This window comes from Rattus norvegicus, chromosome 18 (genome assembly GCF_021556685.1).
Source record: "Rattus norvegicus strain SHRSP/BbbUtx chromosome 18, alternate assembly SHRSP_T2T, whole genome shotgun sequence".
In the NCBI taxonomy this organism is placed as follows: domain Eukaryota; kingdom Metazoa; phylum Chordata; class Mammalia; order Rodentia; family Muridae; genus Rattus; species Rattus norvegicus.
In genome coordinates, this window is record NC_141551.1 from 59,643,576 (window position 1) to 59,652,187 (window position 8,612).

Here is an 8,612-nt window from a genome sequence, read left to right on the forward strand (position 1 = left end):
AAGAAGCTACCCGGTCATGACAAAGCACTGTGCCAAGGCTGAAAGCAGTTTATCAGAGTGAGACCCACAGCCTGGGAACTGCACCAGCAGGTGGCTTAGTTTGGAAGGAAAGGACAGATGCCATTGTCAGTGTGCAGAGCCCAGAAGAGCTAGCATTTGAACCTTTCACTCTCTTCAAGGCTGACTCATCTTGGTGGTCTGGTGTTATAACTGGCTGTCACATTTTGTACCCGATGTGACATGCTCCGCAGCAGTATGGAATCCAAGTAACCCCTTGACATTCCCCAAGTTACACTTCAGCAGGCCAGTGCCACCTACAAGGGTTTTTCTCTAAAATATTGACAGCAAGAGTTTCTTTTTTGAGCACAAAAAGTCCTGTGCAGATTGGGTCTACAAAATCCAAAAGGAATATCTATAGAAGATCACAGCACAAAGCGATTTCAGGAGGCTTGAACACAGAAAACCATTAGTCCAAATGTCCAGTGCCTTCACTACTCAGTCTAAGACAGACTGAATGACCAATGGCTTTCATAGTTTATAGTCTTGTATAGATAGTGGCAAGCTTTGCCCTGTCAAGTGAATGCATCTAAATGTAAAATAATAATTTATGTCTTGTTCAACACAGCATAAGTAGTCTTCAAAGACCTCATCTCTCTCTGTGGTGATTCACCCATTCATCCATCTATCCCTGGTCTTTTTCTCCCAAGGAGTTTACCACCTTCTGGGGGAAGGTAGACAATGAATATAAACAAAGCATGTTTACCTGTGTTGTGGGTATACAACAAGGAAGGATTTTTACTATGAATGACACTTTATTCAGTCATTTTCTTTAGAATTTAAACTCTGGGAATTCAAAATTAACCTCCTTGCCTGCCAGCTTCCCGCACACACCAGGAAAAGTTCAGTCCTTGTGCTCCGCATTGTTCTGCTGTGCTGTGTGTCTAAATAAACCTTTTCTGATCTTCTTACCCACAATTTTCACTTGGGAAGACCAAGTCCTCAAGGATGGCATTGGGCACTGCTGTCAGGGTGAGGTTTCTGGTGCACTTATGCTTAGTTTTTGGACCATTTTTCTGGGTTGGTTTGGGCGGAATCCTCCTCTCGGCAACAAAGACTATATGCTTCCCACTGAATTTTTTCTCCAATTCATGAACTAGCCAGACTTGGATTTTCTGGAAAGATTTCAGCTGAGAAACTGGTACAAAAATCATGATAGCTGTCGGACCACCACCGACTTCAATTTTCTTGGCCCCGGTGATGTTGAGTTCCCAATGTTGCGATCTGAGTTCGTCTACAGCTTGGGCAGCATCTGAGATGCCAGACTTGAACTCGTCCGGCTTCTCACAGTTGGGTTTCAGCAATCCTGGCTCTCAAGCCGAACACGGTTTTGTCCTTACAGAGTGCTGGCTTACAAAGTGGCACAGCTCTTGCGAGGCGATACGAAAGATTTAAAACACAAAATCCTGGCCATTGGCAAGTTCAAGCCAATTCCATGTCCCATCCTAGATTGTTTCTCCATCGTCTTCCACCTGCCAACCACTGCTGTGGCCTATTGATTTCTGACATGCTGTGATGTAAAATGGCCGTCGTGGTATCGTTCAACAGAAAGCTGACAAAAGAGGAAAGCAAACCCTTCTAGTTCATGCTGAGAGTTACTTTCCTCATACCAACTGTCCACTACAACCGACTCCAAATTATGCATGCAGGTGGGAGGCAGGAACAGCCAAGACAGCTCGCAGAGGGAGGAAGACGAATAAAATTTCCCCTACACCCATTAACTGGCTTCTACTTCTGAAGCTGTGAACAGCCAGAAAATTGTGGGAGAGGAGAAACTGTGAAATACATGTTTTGTTTTGTTTTGTTTTGTTTTGTTTTGTTTTGTTTTTAACTAAACTTGTAGGGAGTGGGCATATGATCCGAGCATCTATCTGCTACTGCAGAAACTGTACCTCCTGGAAAACTGTCCCTTGATTGCAAAACAAAACAAAACAAAATTCCTCACTCTGAAATAGAGGGAAAGGCTTTGGGGATTAATCTGACAAGGAAAGAAACAGGCGTTAACAGGCAGGACTTGTTGGATGTTCAGGACTGTTTTTGTCTGCTAAGGGAGACTGAGTCAGGCTCTCCCTGCTCCTGGGCATAAGGGAACATGACTTATCTTCCTCCTGACTTGGGTCAGCAGGTTCTCAGGGAATACCTGCCAGCCCTTTCTCTCTTGTGTTTCCTGCCCAGTGAGCAGTTGATTCTTTCCCTTCAAGATCTGGACTGGGAAGGAGGGTTGAACATTTAGATGGTCTCCTTGGCTCCTAGTTCAGTTTTCATCACAATGTATAGCCTAGCACTACTTGTGCTGACTGGGAGCCCTCTGCCTTGCTAGGTGACCTTCTACGATATATTATACACAGTGGGGAATAAGGGTAGAGGAGTTGTTTCCATACACTCTTGGCAAAAACAAACAAACAAACAACAGCAACAAAACCAAAAAACCAAAAAAAATTTTAAATGAACAACCAACCAACCCCTTTGAGTTTTGCAGGACTCCTATAAATGGTCAGCATTGGACCTCACAGACAGGAGAGAACTTTTACTGCTCTACTTACGGCCCTTGGGTTGGGGATTTAGCTCAGTGGTAGAGCGCTTGCCTAGCAAGTGCAAGACCCTGGGTCCGACCCCAGCTCCGAAAAAAAGAAAAGAAAAGAAAAAAACTACTTATGGCCCTTGCCCAATCTAAGTAATTTCTCATCACCTTACATTCTGCACTTAAAAATGTTTCAGTCCTCTTCCCATGGCGCCCACTACAGCTGGAGCCTGGCCTTGGGCTTCTTATTGACCTCCAGCAGAACTATGGGGAAATGGCAATTCTCCACCAGAATAAGCAGTGCGATGCAAAGGGGAGTAGGAAGTAGCAATCAGGAAGGAGGATGGGCTTCTGGACATGCAAGGACATTTGAGAATGTCTGATGATGTCAGACATTGCTGGAGTTGAAACCGACTGCCTCCCCACAACCCCATACATGTACCTTGCCACTGGGTTCTCCTCAGTATTGTTGTGCCCCCTAATCACTTAGCATGCTTATTACATGCACATGCATGCATAAATGAATGCATGGGTTCATTAATAGGTGAGCATAAGAGCGAGTCTGTAACTTCAAAGTGCTTACAATCTTTTGCAAGGCAAGGTTATCCTACATCAAACAATTAAAGAACAGCACAAGATGGAAACTAATTAATTTCTAAATGATCGAGTGCAGGCTATAAGTGCCCGAGTTTCAGAGGATGGAAAGATCAATGTGGGCTGGAGGAGTTAATGATGGCTTAAATATAATTCCCTGACATTATAGCACCGTGCTAACAGCAGTCCTGGTCTTAAAACTGAAGAGATGAAAGCCAATACGTAGAGCATATTTACCCGGTGTGGCACGGCAGACCACCACGATATGGGGAATTGAATTAATGACATTGGCCTTAGGGGTTAGTGCTGTTCAAGTGGACTTATTCTTACACAACTAGTGAGGCGCTATGATATGATTCGTTCTCATTGTATCCTTTTTTCTAAGATTTTTTTTAATGGCAGTAAAAATTCACCCAGTATAAAACCAACCATGTTAAAGTTTAAAATCCAGCAGCCCTTAATGCGATGTACACTGCTGTGCATCAAGCGCATGTTTACTCACATTGGTATCATCATCTCGGAAGAAAACTCATTATTTTTCACCCAGTTGTGTAATGTGACAGACGGAGTGGAGCCCTGGAGAATGAGGCTCGACTTCACCTCTGAGGTAGATGAGTAAGCCGTGCAGGCAGAAGCCAGGGAAAGTCAGTTCCGTCATTTGTAAGCTGAGAGAGTTTGACTAAGACGACACCAAAATCTGCCAGCCTTAGACGGTCCCAGCTCTAACTTCAGCCTTCTTTCACATCTACTCTCTCCTTTCTCTCTCTCTCTCTCTCTCTCTCTCTCTCTCTCTGTGTGTGTGTGTGTGTGTGTGTGTGTGTGTTTATGAGTTTGCGTGTGTTTTAAGGTACGGGAATGAGAAAAGGGGGCAAGCAGCCGAGGCTAAGATGTGTGCAGATAAGATATCAACAAGAGTAGAACTGAAGGAGATTACCTAGCTATGACATTTTTATTGCAGATTTTAGTTTCTGTTTTCTTATTGGACAGTGATTGAATGGTTGTCAGAGATAAATTAGCTTCTACTGATGAGCAATGCTGATATTCTGATAAATTTCATGTGTGATATCAAAGGTGAAAATTACTTCTTTTTCTTCCACTCCAACTATATTTTAAGGGGCTTTTGTTAGAATTTCATGCATGAGTATTAAACTTGTATCATTTCACTTCCTTAACCCCCAACTCCTTCCACGTTCCCCACTGCTCTAAAATTCATGGCCCCTTCTTCTGTGATTATATCTGTATAGCTATGTGCCAATACATATGTACCTATAAATGGCTACTGCTGGGTCCATTTACTTTTGCTCATGTAAGGGTGGTTCTGATGCTGTCTTGTTCCCCAGCTGGCTATTGATCTGTCAGTAAAGACATGGGCCAATTTCTGGGCAGAAGGAATAGGCAGGACTTCCAGATATCGGGAGGCAAGTGGAAGAAGCAAGGGAGGAGACAAGAGTTCACCAGGCTTCAGATGGAGAAAAGTTGACCAGCCATGTGAGATCTCAAAATGGAGTGGCCACACAGGCTGCTCCTTCAGTCAGGCAGTTGGGGATGTAACTGAGCAACTAAAGTCAGGGCAGGTGGGAGGTACTGAGCTAAGAATGAGGATAAGGAGCCAGCACCCAGACCTCGCTGATCCTGGCCCACAGCTCCCTGCTCCCATGGGAGAGAGAGCTCATTGCCCAGACGTGTGGGCAAACCTGAGACTGCAGGGCAGGAGAGACCTCCACTTCAGCCCACCTTTGCCCACATCCCTGGCCCAAGAGGAAACTGCATAGGGCCTCTGGGCACAGGAAGATAAGGGCAGTCAAGCTTCAGGAACCCTGCAGTCCAGACTGTGCCCAGGTCTGAACGGACCAGGTCAAATAGCTACCTGTACCCAAATCCCATGGGAAGGAGAGCTAGACCTGAAGAGGGGCACATACACCTAAGAAACCAGAGGAGATTACTCTCTGCCCACATTTCTGACTCTAGAGGAAAATGCGTAGCACCATCTGAGCCCCCTGTGCATGGGGACCCAGGAGAAGGAGGGGCAGGCCCTTCGGGTTGCTGCCCTCACAGAGAACTGAAACCCAGCCTCGAGGAGCGACTTGAGGCCCGAGACCAGAGGTAAGACCAACTTTTCTGCTCCAAGTGACCTGCCTGGTGGACTCAGGACACACAAAGGCAAAATTTCTCTGGGACCGGACACTTCTGGTTTCTAGCGGGTACCCGAACCTGGCTGCTCCTGCCCCACAGCTCCCTGCTCCCAAATCCCGTGAGAGAGAGAGCTCATCGCCCAGACTTGGCGATCCTGAGACTGCAGGGCAGGAGAGACCTCCACTTCTGCCCACCTTTGCCCATATCCCTGGCCCAAGAGGAAACTGTACAGGGCCTCTGGGCACAGGAAGTTAGGGACAGTTGAGCTGCAGGAGCCCTGGAGTCCAGACTGGGCCCAGATCTAAAGGGACCTGGTCAAACAGCTCCCTGCACTCAAATCCCATAAGATGGAGACCTAGAACTTCAGAGGGGCAGACACACCTGGGAAGCCAGAGGAGACTACACTCTGCCCACATTTCTGACTCTAGAGGAAAACACTTAGCGCCACCTGGGGCCCTGTGCATAGGGAACCAGGAGAAGCAGGGGCAAGCCCTTCAGGTTCCTGCCCACAGGAACTGATATGCTGAAAGCCAGTGGACACGCCTGAAAGCAGAACACTCTGTTCCCATAATTGGCTGAAAGAAAACAGGAAAACAGGTCTACAGCACTTCTGACACACAGGCATATAGGATGGTCAAGCCACTGTCAGGAATAGCAAAACAAGGGTAACACCAGAGACAACCTAATGGCGAGAGGCAAGCACAGGAACCCAAGCAACAGAAACCAAGACTACATGGCATCATTAGAGCCCAATTCACCCACCAGAGCAAACACTGGATATCCAAACACACCAGAAAAGCAAGATCTAGATTTAAAATCACATTTGATCATGATGATGGAGGACTTTAAGAAAGACATAAAGAACTCCCTTAGAGAAATGCAGGAAAACACGAATAAACAAGTAGAAGCCCTTAGAGAGGAAATACAAACATCCCTGAAAGAATTATAGGAAAACACAATCAAACAGGTGAGGGAATCGAAAATGTAAATAGAAACAATAAAGAAAGCACAAAGGGAGACAACCCTGGATATAGAAAACCAAAGGGGGGTTGGGGATTTAGCTCAGTGGTAGCGCGCTTGCCTAGCAAGTGCAAGGCCCTGGGTTCGGTCCCCAGCTCCGGAAAAAAAAAAAGAAAAACAGAAAAAAAAAAGAAAACCAAAGGAAGAGATAAGGAGCCATAGATACAAGCATCACCAACAGAGTAGAAGACATAGAAGAGAGAATCTCAGGAGCAGAAGATTCATAGAAAGCAGGGACACAACTGTCAAAGACAATGAAAAACAGAAAAAGCTCAAAACATACAGGAAATCCAGGACACAATGAGAAGATCAAACCTAAGGATAATAGATATAGAAGAGAGTGAAGACTCCAAACTCAAAGAACTAGTAAATATCTTCAACAAAATCATAGGAGAAAACTTCCCTAACCTAAAGAAAGAGATGCCCCAAAACATACAAGAGGCCAGAACTCCAAATAGATTGGACCAGAAAAGAAACTTCTCCCGTCACATAATTGTCAAAACATCAAATGCACAAAACAAAGAAAGAATATTAAAAGCAGTAAGGGGAAAAGGTCAAGTACCATATAAGGCAGACCTATAAGAATTAAGCCAGACTTCTCACCAGAGACTATGAAAACCAGAAGATCCTGGACAGATGTCATACAGACCCTAAGAGAACACAAATGTGAGCCCAGGTTACTGTGTCCAGCAAAACTCTCAATAAACATAAATGGAGAAACCAAGATATTCCATGACAAAACAAAATGTACACAATATCTTTCTACAAATCCAGCACTACAAAGGATAATAAATAGTAAAGGCCAACACAAGGAGGTAAGTTACACCCTAAAAAAGCAAGAAACTAATCATTTTGCAACAAAACAAAGAGGAGACAAGCACACAAACATAATCTCACCTCCAAATATGAAGATAACAGGAAGCAACAATCACTATTCCTTAATATCTCTCAACATCAATGGACTCAGTTCCCCAATACAAAGACACAGATTCACAAACTGGATACATAGAGGACCCAGCATTCTGCTGCCTACAGGAAACACACCTCAGAGACAAAATCAGACACTACCTCAGAGTAAAAGACTGGAGAAAACTTTCCAAGCAAATGGTCTGAAGAAACAAGCCATTCTAGAGAAGCCATTCTAATATCAAATAAAATCGATTTTCAATCAAAAAAAGATAAAGAAGGGTAGTTCATATTCATCAATGGAAAAATCAACCAAGATGAACTCTCAATCCTAAATATCTATGCTCCAAATACAAGGGCACCTACATACATAAAAGAAACCTTACTAAAGCTCAAAGCACACATTACTCCTCACACAATAATAGTAAGAGATTTCAACACCCCACTCTCATCAATGGACAGATCATGGAAACAGAAATTAAACAGAGACATAGACAAATAGAAGTTATGAACCAAATGGACTTAACAGATATTTATAGGACATTCTATCTAAAACAAAAGAATATACCTTCTTCTCACCACCTCATGGTACTTTCTCCAAAATTGACCATATAATCGGGCACAAAACAAGCCTCAACAGATACAGAAAGATAGAAATAATCCCATGCATCCTATCAGACCACCACGGGCTAAAGCTGGTTTTCAATAACAATAAGGAAAGAACGCCCACATATACATGGAAGTTGAACAATGCTCTACTCAATGATAACCTGGTCAAGGAAGAAATTGAGAAATTAAAGACTTCTTAGAATTTAATGAAAATGAAGGTACAACATACCCAAACTTATGGGACACAATGAAAGCTGTGCTAAGAGGAAAACTCATAGCTCCGAGTGCCTGCAGAAAGAAATAGGAAAGAGCATATATCAGCAACTTGACACCACGCCTAAAAGCTCTAGAACAAAAAGCAGCAAATACACCCAGGAGGAGTAGAAAGCAGGAAATAATCAAATTCAGAGCTGAAATCAACCAAGTAGAAACAAAAAGGACTGTACAAGGAATCAACAGAATCAAAAGCTGGTTCTTTGAGAAAATCAACACGATAGATAAAACCTTAGCTAGACTAACCAGAGGACAGAGAGAGTGTGTCAAAATTAACAAATTCAGAAATGAAAAGGGAGACATAACAACATAATCAGAGGAAATTAAAAAAAATCATCAGATCCTACTACAAAAGCCGATATTCAACAAAATTTGAAAATCTGGAGGAAATGGACAATTTCCTAGACAGATACCAGGTACCGAAGTTGAATCAGGAACAGATAAACCAGTTAAACAACCCCATAACTCCTAAGGAAATAGAAGCAGTCATTAAAGGTCT

General features: G+C 43.7%; 1 pseudogene; it reads right to left on the reverse strand.

The window, feature by feature from the left end:
- Positions 1 to 829: 829 nt before the first annotated feature.
- LOC147999840 (small ribosomal subunit protein eS7 pseudogene) lies at positions 830 to 3,830 on the reverse strand (annotated as a pseudogene).
- Between the last annotated feature and the right edge of the window lie 4,782 nt (positions 3,831 to 8,612).